The sequence below is a fragment of the Oncorhynchus keta genome, unplaced genomic scaffold (assembly GCF_023373465.1).
Source record: "Oncorhynchus keta strain PuntledgeMale-10-30-2019 unplaced genomic scaffold, Oket_V2 Un_contig_7609_pilon_pilon, whole genome shotgun sequence".
NCBI lineage: Eukaryota > Metazoa > Chordata > Actinopteri > Salmoniformes > Salmonidae > Oncorhynchus > Oncorhynchus keta.
Window position 1 is genome coordinate 197231 of NW_026289563.1, and position 13178 is coordinate 210408.

The 13178-nt window shown below is 44.0% G+C and overlaps 1 long non-coding RNA gene and 1 pseudogene across 2 annotated transcripts; one reads left to right on the forward strand and one right to left on the reverse strand.

The window, feature by feature from the left end:
• Positions 1 to 507: 507 nt before the first annotated feature.
• On the reverse strand, positions 508 to 10934 carry LOC127926453 (1-acylglycerol-3-phosphate O-acyltransferase ABHD5-like; annotated as a pseudogene).
• Positions 2419 to 3031, forward strand: LOC127926454 (uncharacterized). 2 transcript variants are annotated; one of them, XR_008124180.1, is made up of 3 exons: positions 2419 to 2553; positions 2720 to 2902; positions 2959 to 3031. It is a non-coding gene; the product is annotated as an uncharacterized LOC127926454 (long non-coding RNA). The 2 variants fall into 2 exon arrangements; XR_008124181.1 differs by having other exon boundaries at positions 2460 to 2605.
• Positions 10935 to 13178: the final 2244 nt, after the last annotated feature.

The window sequence follows — 13178 nt, forward strand, 5'->3', positions numbered from 1 at the left end:
AGTAGTTATCTTCAATTCAATTCTGATGCTTTGTTTTCCTTCACCTGCACACGCTAGCTATTAATAAGTGGATTATTTTAACACTAGACCACAACAAGAGCCAAAACACTATGAATGAGAAATAATTAGAACATCTTGAAGTGAAAACGACCACTTGCAAAAGGACCCATAAAAAGACAAGACCAAAAAGCAGCAGCAATGACTGTAGTCCCTGGTCACATACTAGGTCATTAACAAGGACTGTCATGGGGAAATCTTTTTACATTTGGTATTTATTTAACCTTGATTTAACTACGCAAGTCAGTTAAGAAGAAATTCTTATTTGCAATGACGGCCTACCCGGCCCAACCCTAACGACGCTGGGCCAATTGTGCGCCTACCCCAGCCCTATGGGACTACCAATCACGGCCTACCCCGGCCAAACCCTAACGACGCTGGGCCAAATTGTGCGCCGCCCTATGGGACTGCCAAATCACAGCTGGTTGTGATACAGCTGGAACTGAGATGAAGCACTGAGATGAAGCACTGAGATGAAGCACTGAGATGAAGCACTGAGATGAAGTGCCTTAGACCGCTGTGCCACTCAGGAGCCCATTAGCAAAACCAGAGGTCTAGAAGTTCCACAATCGTGTGTATTTAAATCAAAACTCTATGGTCCGTGGTCATATCTACATGAGCTGTTATGACGCAAATGAAACATAAATAATCTCACGAAGGATCTTTGACAGAATGAGAATAATCCACAAGTGGTCAAATTGTAGTCTATATCGTTCTGAGAATCACATTTCTTCAAACAGCAGATTAAAAGCTGACACACTCATCACAAAATGTCCAAAATCCCGACAAGCAGTAACAACTATGAGCCATTCTCTTTAGTCAGTAGAATGAATACAAAAGTGTCAAACCAAACAATCCAGGAGAATCATCTTTTCAACACGGGGTCCTTCCCTAGTTAGCAGGTCTGCTGTGCTGGTGGTGGTAGGTCTATTACTGAGGACCTAAAGTGAGGATGATCGAGGTAAAATAAAGCCCTATTGAGCTGTTTGCCCAGTCCTCTCTGATCCTCACAGATCACATGCTCACTGAGAGGACAAGCTCTGGGCATGACAGGTATAACACGTCACTCTCCGCAGGTTAACTAGTGCCCCCCTCAGCCCAGCGTCACACACCTGAAGCACTCTGTGGTTGAAGTCCTCTGGCTGGTCAGCATAGACGTAGTGGCCCGCCCCTCTGATAGCCTGGGAGAGAGGAGGAATAGAAATATGAGATCAGATACACATTCTGGAAAATCATATTCATCTAGGATTTAACACTTCAATTCACTTTTTTCCTGCCACCTGCTGAATAAATGGGAATATAAAAGCTGAGCCAGCTGTCTCACGCATTACTAGACAACCACACACAGACAGCATCTTAAGTGTTCAGCTTAAAGGAATTCAAACGTACTATGATCTCCACATGAGAGTTTGGCCTCATTCCTTTGATAGCGTTGCCCGAGTTACCGTCGATGCTGGAGCGTGACCCATATATCACAGTAATAGGGATGTCAGCATGGAGCAGGCCAATCCTCTGCAGCATAGGCCTCTTGGCCCACCCGTATGGGATGGTCATGTTCTTGAAGGCTGTCTCACCACTGCAACAGAGTAAACAAACATGAATATTACTAAAGAGGGAGAAGTACAGCAGTAAGGTATACGATAGTCTGATCTTCTCAGAATAATCCTTAATAAGCAGCTACATTGAACTCACCACTACAACAGAGTAAAACTAACATTATCACTGAAATAAGGGTGTGAGAAATGAAAACCACAGCCTATATTACAAAAGCATTTCAGAATTGAAGTGCTTCCTGTACATATAGTCATATTAATCTTAATCATAACATCTTCTTCATTATGGTCTAAGAGGAAAACATTGGAATTGAACTGTATTGAAACTCACTCAGACTGAGACTGTAAATACAGGCCCAGAGTAAGTGGAGATAAAAATCCAGTGAACTCAAACAGGAACTAAATAGAGAGAGAGAGAGAGAGAGAGAGGGACTAACCTGGGAGTCTGGACGTTCAGATGATAGATATACTCTGTGACCGTGTCGTCGTTGAACATGGACAAGTATTTCTTCTTGAAGTCTGGTCTTAGAGTTGAAACAAGTGTGGGACCTTGAAGAACAAAGGAGGTGGGTTTGAATGCTGGTAAAAACTCCATCCCATAAACAATGCAGTCATCCAGTCAGACAGGTATGTAATTGAAATGTAATTTGCAGTAGTATTTCTACGTCTGTCATCCATCTAGTTAGACAGGCTGCCAGTCTTACCCAGTGGCCCCACCAGACGTAGCCCTGCCAGGGGGTTGAACGGGCTCAACATGGCTCCCAGGGCTTTGATCCACACCGGGATGGGCCTGTCCTGGTCTTCTGTGTCTGGACGCTCAGGTAAGCCCCACGGCTCAACCAGCAGCATGTGCTTTACCCTACAGGACAGTGAAGAGGAAAGGTCAGCCCCACGGCTCAACCAGCAGCATGTGCTTTACCCTACAGGACAGTGAAGAGGAAAGGTCAGCCCCACGGCACCATGTGCTTTACCCTACAGGACAGTGAAGAGGAAAGGTCAGCCCCACGGCTCAACCAGCAGCATGTGTTGCACCAGGACAGTGAAGAGGAAAGGTCAGCCCCACGGTCAACCAGCATGTGTTGCACCCTACAGGACAGTGAAGAGGAAAGGTCAGCCCCACGGCTCAACCAGCAGCATGTGCTTTACCCTACAGGACAGTGAAGAGGAAAGGTCAGCCCCACAGCTCAACCAGCACCATGTGTTGCACCCTACAGGACAGTGAAGAGGAAAGGTCAGCCCCACGGCTCAACCAGCACCATGTGTTGCACCCTACAGGACAGTGAAGAGGAAAGGTCAGCCCCACGGCTCAACCAGCACCCTGCACACTACAGGACAGTGAAGAGGAAAGGTCAGCCCCACGGCTCAACCAGCACCATGTGTTGCACCCTACAGGACAGTGAAGAGGAAAGGTCAGCCCCACGGCTCACCAGCACCCTGCACCCTACAGGACAGTGAAGAGGAAAGGTAGCCCCACAGCTCAACCAGCACCATGTGCTTTACCCTACAGGACAGTGAAGAGGAAAGGTGAACAAGCTCAAGTTGACCATGTGCTTTACCCTTCAAGATCAGTGAAGAGGAAATAACGGCTAAACCACAGGGCACAGTTTATGAAGAGGATCACCATGTGTGCTGAACAGGACAGTGAAAGGAAAGGCGGCATTCAGACCAGCAGACCATTCTGATATTTTTCCAGTGAAGATTGGTCTTTTGACCAATCAGATCAGCTCTAAAAAAGTGAAGAGAAAAGATCAGTGATCAACCAGCACCATGTAGTGGAAAAGGAAGTGAAGAGGAAAGGTCAGGGCTCAACCAGCACCATGTGCATTTTTGAATACAGGACAGTGAAGAGGAAAGGTGTCAACCAGCAGCATGTGCTACAGGACAGTGAAGAGGAAAGGACCACAGCTGGCAGGCATGTGTTGAATACAGGACAGTGAAGAGGAAAGGTCAGCTGGCTGGCTGGTTGACCATACTGCACCCTACAGGACAGTGATGTGGCAGCCCCTGGCTCAACCAGCAGCATGTGAATACTACAGGACAGTGACAGGAAAGGTGGCTGGCTCAACCAGCAGCATGTGCTTTACCCTACAGGACAGTGAAGAGGAAAGGTCAGCCCCACAGCTCAACCAGCACCATGTGCTGGCTGGCTGCTTGAATACTAGAAGGACAGGATGTGGCTGGCTGGCTGCTTGAATACAGAAGGACAGGAAGGTCAGCCCCTGGCTCAACCAGCCCCATGTGCTTTACCCTACAGGACAGTGAATGAAAGGTCAGCCCCTGGCTCAACCAGCACCTGTTGCACCCTACAGGACAGTGAAGAGGAAAGGTCAGCCCCACGGCTGGCCAGCAGCATGTGCTTGAATACAGGACAGTGAAGAGGAAAGGTCAGCCCCACGGCTCAACCAGCCCCATGTGTTGCAATACAGGACAGTGAAGAGGAAATACCATACTCCATCAACACCAATCTGAATAACTAGAAACGCCTCTATGGTGGTGAACAAAATAAGTTGGCTGTATTGAAAGATCTGGAAAGGAAATAATCTAAACCACTGGCTGCTTGTTTATTAAGTGATCTGTCCATCGGTGAACTGAACAGGGGAAATAAAGGCGGATTTAGACAGGCAGACTGGCTGATATTTTTTCCCTAATTGGTCTTTTGACCAATCAGGATCAGCTCTGAAAAAAAAAAAAACTGATGTGAAAAGATCTGATCAAAAGACCAATTAGTGGAAAATAATAACAGAATTGGGCTGGCATGGCAAAGTGCCCCAGTCAGATTAAGAGCATTTTTGAATACTAGAAGAACAGGATGTGGCTGGCTGCTTGAATACTAGAAGGACAGGATGTGGCTGGCTGGCTGGCTGCTTGAATACTAGAAGGACAGGATGTGGCTGGCTGGCTGGCTGCTTGAATACTAGAAGGACAGGATGTGGCTGGCTGGCTGCTTGAATACTAGAAGGACAGGATGTGGCTGGCTGGCTGCTTGAATACTAGAAGGACAGGATGTGGCTGGCTGGCTGCTTGAATACTAGAAGGACAGGATGCTGGCTGGCTGGCTGCTTGAATACTAAAGGACAGGATGTGGCTGGCTGGCTGCTTTGAATACTAGAAGGACAGGATGTGTGGCTGGCTGGCTGGCTGGCTGCTTGAATACTAGAAGGACAGGATGTGGCTGGCTGGCTGGCTGCTTGAATACTAGAAGGACAGGATGTGGCTGGCTGGCTGGCTGCTTGAATACTAGAAGGACAGGATGTGGCTGGCTGGCTGGCTGCTTGAATACTAGAAAGACAGGATGTGGCTGGCTGGCTGGCTGCTTGAATACTAGAAGGACAGGATGTGGCTGGCTGGCTGCTTGAATACTAGAAGGACAGGATGTGGCTGGCTGGCTGCTTGAATACTAGAAGGACAGGATGTGGCTGGCTGGCTGCTTGAATACTAGAAGGACAGGATGTGGCTGGCTGGCTGCTTGAATACTAGAAGGACAGGATGTGGCTGGCTGGCTGCTTGAATACTAGAAGGACAGGATGTGGCTGGCTGGCTGCTTTAATACTAGAAGGACAGGATGTGGCTGGCTGGCTGCTTTAATACTAGAAGGACAGGATGTGGCTGGCTGGCTTTAATACTAGAAGGACAGGATGTGGCTGGCTGCTTGAATACTAGAAGGACAGGATGTGGCTGGCTGGCTGGCTGCTTTAAGCTGTTCTGATCTGAGTGTGATGAGGTTTTGGAGACATTTATAATGAGTTCGGTACCTGCTGAAATCTTAGCAACACAGTGAGAGAAGATGATTCAGTTGAGATACAGCAAAGAGGGGACACTTTTTAAGGACATTCATGTTGTTATCAGAGGTTAGCACCTGCATACCAACATCCCGTGAGGTCTGGGGTGTACAGTATTAGTCAAGCATAGGAGGGTGAACCAAGGACTGGCTAAATACATGTAGTATTCTATCTTTAACCAAGGAGGTGGCTAAATACTAAGGAATAAAACAACCATTCATATTGAAACCTGTCTATGGTTGTGAACTGGGGAAAGTTGAGTGGTGTCAGGTGATACTTGCCTGGTGGGATACTTGAGCGAATAAGCAGCTGCCAAATAACCTCCAAAGTTATGTCCCAGCATGACCATGGCTTCAGGCCGACTTTAGCCCTCCACTGCTCGATGGAGTCCACAAACTGGGCCTCAGCCTCCTTGGCGTCGGAGCTGAAGTAGGGCCTGCTGCTCTGGCCGAAGCCCAGCAGGTCAAAGGCATAGACGGGCCTCTATTATTAACAACAATAATAATGAAAATCATTTTATTTATAAAGGCACTACACAACATGATAAAACTTACTAAAAATAGAAGTCAGTGTTAAAAAGAAAGCGTACACTAGTTTCTATCTAGACTCTGTCGTACTACACCCCTTTACATGGTCTCTCTGAGGAGAACTTCCTGAGGCTTTCCAACGCTACAAGAGAAGCCTGTGCTTCAGAAACTGACCTGTTGGGCCAGGGCGTCTAGGTTGAGGGCCCACAGGCCCACCCCTCCACCGAAGCCATGCAGCAGCACCAGGGGAGTCTGGTTCTTCATGTTTCTATTCAATGTGAGGGTCCACAGCATGTTACCATCCGAGATTGGGACATACTGCTGGGACACCTTGCCTGTGATGCCTGGGGATGAGAAGGATCCACACATAATAATCCACAAATTGGCCATGGCTGGAAATACAGTGATGGTAAAGGAGAGAGGAATTCCTTACATTGCAGCATCTTCTCCTCTGCAGTCTTGAGCTGGTTCTGGGAGGTGGGGCACCAGGAGGGCAGCCAGCTGGTGATCCATGCCGTGGAAGTCCAGGACCTGCATAGACACAAACACAACTCATCAACCAGCCTAGGCTATAGCCTATACGGTCTGGGATTACATTGGTAGTCAGGAGTCATGTTGCTGACGGTTGTAATATTTCACAGCAAAAAGGAGACGAGACATTAAATGTACAAAAACAACAAGTTGTAAACATGCTTCGGGGATAGGTGGAAATAAAATGTCATGCAGGGTTTGTTATTGAACTGCCAGGGATGTTACTTCCTGCCTCAAGCACTGCATGCAGCAGGGAGTTAGAGCAGCACGAGCAGCATATGAGTGGGGTGCAGCCGAGGAGGTGGAGTTAGTCTGACAATCACACCGGTAGGTAGGTTACCTCAACGTTCTGTCCAGGACACTCAACAAATTGTAGAAAAGACTATGAATACCAAGAAACATCAGTATTCGCTGAGCCAGTCTGCAGCCAAAAACAAACTAAAACACAGAGTGGAAAAGGGGATGTTATATGCCAGGGATGACATTATTAAGGTATTATAAAACAGATAAGGTAAGGTATTGTGCTATGTGTTAGGTATTGAATGGTGAAATGCAGTTAGTGTATTATTGGGGATGGGATTCGTATTATGCATTGGACTTAGTTAAAACATCCTAAATTATAAAACAGGTATTGGACAGGTATTATAGACAGGTATTATAAAACAGGTAAGGTATTGGAAGGTATTATAGACAGGTATTATAAAACAGGTAAGGTATTGGATAATTGGTTCTTGTATTATAAAAAATTGACAGGTATTATGTATTATAAAACAGTAGTGGAGGTATTATAAAAAGGTTGTAGTGTACTGGCCTATAAGTATTACAAAAACACTTCAACAAAGCAGATAAGGTAAGGTATTCAGGTATTAAGCATTCCTAAAACATTTTACTTTAGGCATTGTCAATATGGTATTTCCACAGGCATTGTCAATATGGATAGCTGAATTACACTGTATGCCAATCAAAAAATATTGATTTAGAAGTTTAACAAACCAACTCTATGCACAATGACTACTTTGAACAATTTACTGGAAAAACTGTGCAGATGCTAAATTTGGTAACATAATTACAGTAAAATCTCCCTGGGTTTATTTTTGTTATTATTATTATTTTTTCACCTTTATTTAACCAGGTTGGCAAGTTGAGAACAAGTTCCCATTTATAATTGCGACCTGGCCAAGATAAAGCAAAGCAGTTCGACACATACAACGACACAGAGTTACACATGGAGTAAGACAACAATACAGTAGAAACAAGTCTATATACGATGTGAGCAAATGAGGTGAGATAAGGGAGGTAAAGGCAAAAAAAGGCCATGGTGGCAAAGTAAAATACAATATAGCAAGTAAAACACTGGAATGGTAGATTTGCAGTGGAAGAATGTGCAAAGTAGAAATAAAAATAATGGGGTGCAAAGGAGCAAAATAAATAAATAATATAATATAAAATAAATTATGTAGGGAAAGAGGTAGTTGTTTGGGCTAAATTATAGGTAGGCTATGTACAGGTGCAGTAATCTGTGAGCTGCTCTGACAGCTGGTGCTTAAAGCTAATGAGGGAGATAAGTGTTTCCAGTTTCAGAGATTTTTGTAGTTCGTTCCAGTCATTGGCAGCAGAGAACTAGAAGGAGAGGCGGCCAAAGGAAGAATTGGTTTTGGGGGTGACCAGAGAGATATACCTGCTGGAGTGCGTGCTACAGGTGGGTGATGCTATGTTCCTATATCTCCAAGTCTCTCTCTGTATACGATACATCAAGACTGATCCTATATCTCCAAGTCTCTCTCTGTATACGATACATCACGACTGTTCCTATATCTCCAAGTCTCTCTCTGTATACGATACATCACGACTGTTCCTATATCTCCAAGTCTCTCTCTGTATACGATACATCAAGACTGATCCTATATCTCCGAGCCCCTCTCTGTATACGATACATCACGACTGTTCCTATATCTCCAAGTCTCTCTCTGTATACGATACATCAAGACTGATCCTATATCTCCGAGCCCCTCTCTGTATACGATACATCACGACTGTTCCTATATCTCCAAGTCTCTCTCTGTATACGATACATCACGACTGATCATATATCTCCAAGCCTCTCTCTGTATACGATACATCACGACTGTTCCTATATCTCCAAGTCTCTCTCTGTATACGATACATCACGACTGATCCTATATCTCCAAGTCTCTCTCTGTATACGATACATCACGACTGTTCCTATATCTCCAAGTCTCTCTGTATACGATACATCACGACTGTTCCTATATCTCCAAGTCTCTCTCTGTATACGATACATCACGACTGTTCCTATATCTCCGAGCCCCTCTCTGCATACGATTCATCACGACTGTTCCTATATCTCCAAGTCTCTCTGTATACGATACATCACGACTGTTCCTATATCTCCAAGTCTCTCTCTGTATACGATACATCACGACTGTTCCTATATCTCCAAGTCTCTCTCTGCATACGATTCATCACGACTGTTCCTATATCTCCAAGTCTCTCTCTGCATACGATTCATCACGACTGTTCCTATATCTCCAAGTCTCTCTGTATACGATACATCACGACTGTTCCTATATCTCCAAGTCTCTCTCTGTATACGATACATCACGACTGTTCCTATATCTCCAAGTCTCTCTCTGTATACGATACATCACGACTGTTCCTATATCTCCAAGTCTCTCTCTGTATACGATACATCACGACTGTTCCTATATCTCCAAGTCTCTCTCTGTATACGATACATCAAGACTGATCCTATATCTCCGAGTCTCTCTCTGTATACAATACATCACGACTGTTCCTATATCTCCAAGTCTCTGTATACGATACATCAAGACTGATCCTATATCTCAAGTCTCTCTCTGTATACGATACATCACGACTGTTCCTATATCTCCAAGTCTCTCTCTGTATACGATACATCACGACTGATCCTATATCTCCAAGTCTCTCTCTGTATACGATACATCAAGACTGATCCTATATCTCCAAGTCTCTCTCTGTATACGATACATCACGACTGTTCCTATATCTCCGAGCCTCTCTCTGCATACGATACATCACGACTGATCCTATATCTCCGAGCCTCTCTCTGTACTTGGCATCCACCAAATGCTACTGTATTCTCCCCCACAATCACAGCACTTAACCTTCACATTGCTCCCACATTCACCGTAACCACGTGTCCCTCCTCACTTGGCACATCGTTTCTTTCCTTTACAATGAGCCACTACATTCTTTGGCGTTTAAAACATTGCAGTGCATATGGGACAAATTCTCTAACATTGAAACTAAGGAATCAGATCTGTACTTTTCTCAGCAAGACTTGATCAAACCTCACCACCACTGATAAGCTTTCACTTGTTTGACCCTCTTTCCTACCAATCAACCTTTTGGCCTCAATTACTCTGCCTCCTGTCACATTGTCTTTAACATCATCTATGGACATAGATACTGGGACCACAGTGATGACTTCCCTCAATCTAGCATAAGAACCAGGGACATGGCTTTTAATCTTCTTCCCATTAACGTTAAGCTTTTCCATTTACAGAATAGTCTCTTGCTGAGCCTGGCTACCACACTATATTAACAATCTACCATTTCCAATGAATCGAGCTAATTTCACTTCACCTACCTTTTTCTCTACGGCATGAGTTAGTCAGATAGGGTGTAAGTGAGGCCCCGTGGTCTCATCAAACACTATAACCGCTTTCCACTCCAACACATCACTACTCTTACTTCATACCTTGGCCCTCTTCATGCTTTCTTCACTAGACGCTTCACTGCTTTCTGTGTCATGATCTCTCTTCTTCCTATGTCTTTCCACTACCGACCATTCCCGTCATCCTCCCGCACCCTACAGTCAGAACTGACACCCATATTGTTCGCATTCCAACACAGCTGTTCATTTCAAGCTTTAAACCGCTCCGTCGGTTTCATGACTTTTTAACGCGGACCAATGCTTTCACGTGCTCGTCGGAACTAGGAACATCGGAAATGTCCGACTTTCTAACTTGTTGTCAATCACCTACCGCGTTCAACTAATTAGCAAGTCGAAATGTCCGAGTTTCCTAGCTCCGACAAGCACCTGAACCCGGCATAAACTATAAACATGCAACATTGTTGCCACGAGTGTGTTAAGTCAACTGAAAATTAATTTCAGTCTACAGGTACTTGACGACAAACAAGAATCAACAAGGACACTAATAACAAGACACACAAGGGAAACAAATTGTATCATGATTAACTTTGTGGGTCGCTTTTATCAATATTGTTATATTTAAAAGAGCGGTTCTAAGTTTGTTTATAAAAAAACACACTCACCCTCTCTCAGTAGTCACCGCTTGGTCAGCCATTCTTCACACAGCCAAATCACATGATCCACAAAACATGACATCACCTGGCGTGTATTCATTTGGAGGTTTCCGTTGCAAAACTTTTGCAATTGAAACTTTACCATACTTAAGGATCTAAACGGAAGCAAACCAAAGACTGTCTATTGTATTGATAAGATAACAATCAAAACACATGTCCTCAAACATGCTCTAACAATCAAAACACATGTCCTCGAATATGGAAGGCAGGCAGGAGGTGAGATCAGGTGGGACCATAAAAAAACGTTATGACGGCCTCCCCTGGCCAAACCCTAAACCGGCCGGATGATGCTGTGCCAATTCTGTGCCGCCCTATGGGACTCCCAATCGCGGCCGGTTGTGATACAGCCTGGAAACAAACCAGGGTCTGTAGTGACGCCTCTAGCACAGATGCAGTGCCTTAGACCGCTGTGCCACTCAGGAGCCCATTCTAGCCAATGAGAGGGCAGATACGCGTCTGAACAACAGGCCATAGAGATGGAGGACTCATCTTTGTATCTGTGCCATTATAACGTCTGTGACAGTTTGGGCAGTCCCATTAAAGCTATCTCCATTTTAAAGTAGTCCATTGTTTTCTTCATTGGCTGATTGCTACCAACTCATAGGAATCCCCATCCACTTGAAAACGTATAAATGGTGAAAGCCCTCAATGGCAATGTCCATGACAAATTGGATAATATCCATGATGAGTCCTCTATCAATTTCAATTCAAATGGCTTTATTGGCATGGGAAACATATGTTTACATTGCCAAAGCAAGTAAAATAGATAACAAACAAAAGTTAAATAAACAATCAGAAATTAAAAGTAAACATTACACTGACAACATATTACGGCTATATATTGTGTTCTAATGATGTGCAAATAGTTAATGTACAAAAGGGAAAATAAATAAACATAAATATGGGTTGTATTTACAATGGTGTTTGCCTTTTTCTTATGGCAACAGGTCACATCTTGCTGCTGTGATGGTACACTATGGTATTTCGCCTAATAGATATGGGAGTTTATCAAAATTAGATTTGTTTTTAAATTCGTTGTGGGTCTGTGTAATCTGAGGAAAATAATGTCTCTCTAATATGGTCATACATTTGGCAGGAGGTTAGGAAGTGCAGCTCAGTTGCCACCTCATTTTGTGGGCAGTGTGCATATAGCAGGTCTTCTCTTCAGAGCCAGGTCTGCCTTCAGCAGCCTTTCTCAATAGCAAGGCTATGCTCACTGGGTCTGCACATAGTCAAAGCTTTCCTTCATTTTGGGTCAGTCATGGTAGCCAGGTATTCTGCCACTGTGTACTTTCTGTTTAGGGCCAAATTGCATTCCAGTTTGCTCTATTTTTTAGTTAATTATTTCCAAATTTGTCAAGAAATTACCTTTTTGTATTCTCATGATTTGGTTAGATCTTATTGTGGTTTTGGAATCAATTCCTTTTAGGTTGTTGTAGAATTTAACGGCTGCTTTCTGGATTTTGATAATTAGCTGGTATCATCCTAATTTTGCTCTGCATGCAGTATTTGGTGTTTAACGTTGTACACAAAGGATGTTTTTTCAGAATTCTGCATCCAGTCTCAATTTCTTTTTTCCTCATTTTGTGAATTCTTGGTTGGTGAGCGCACCCCAGACCTCAGCCATAAAGGCCAATTGGTTCTATTGGAATGTCAAATTGTATGTTCCTTTTGATGGCGTAGTAGGCCCTTCTTGCCTTGCCTCTCAGATCGTTCATAGCTTTTCGGAAGTTACCTTTGGTGCTGATATTTAGGCCGTGGTAGGTATAGTTTTGTGTGCTCTAGGGCAACGGTGTCTAGATGGAATTTATATTCATGGTCCTGGAAACAGGACCTTTATAGGACCATTATTTATGTCTTACTGAGATTCACTGTCAGGAGGGCCCAGGTCTGACAGAATCTGCGGAGAATATCTAGGTGTTGCTGTATGTCCTCCTTGGCTGGAGACAGAAGCTCTGACAACAGGCACAACTAAGATATAAAGTCGTTTTTTCCGAATTGCCACAAGCGTCCACTTATATATATATATATACACACACATAGCACCTAAGATTTACGAAACGTCCTATTAAATAAAATAAGCGTCAAGTAGAAATGAGAAATTACCATTTTTGTTTACTAAATTCGTCACTCATTGACCTCCATACAAAAAATGATTTACTTAGTTGGTTTATTTTCGTGGCCAGATTTTGGGACAATTAAAACTTCGTCTCTTCCTCTGAGCGAACGAGAATGGGAGGGACCTACCTACATAAACTCCCAAGTTTTGATAAACTTGACCAATAAAGTCTCGTTTTCGTTGCAAAACGTTTTCCGTTTGAAGTAAACGGTTTCAGTAATAC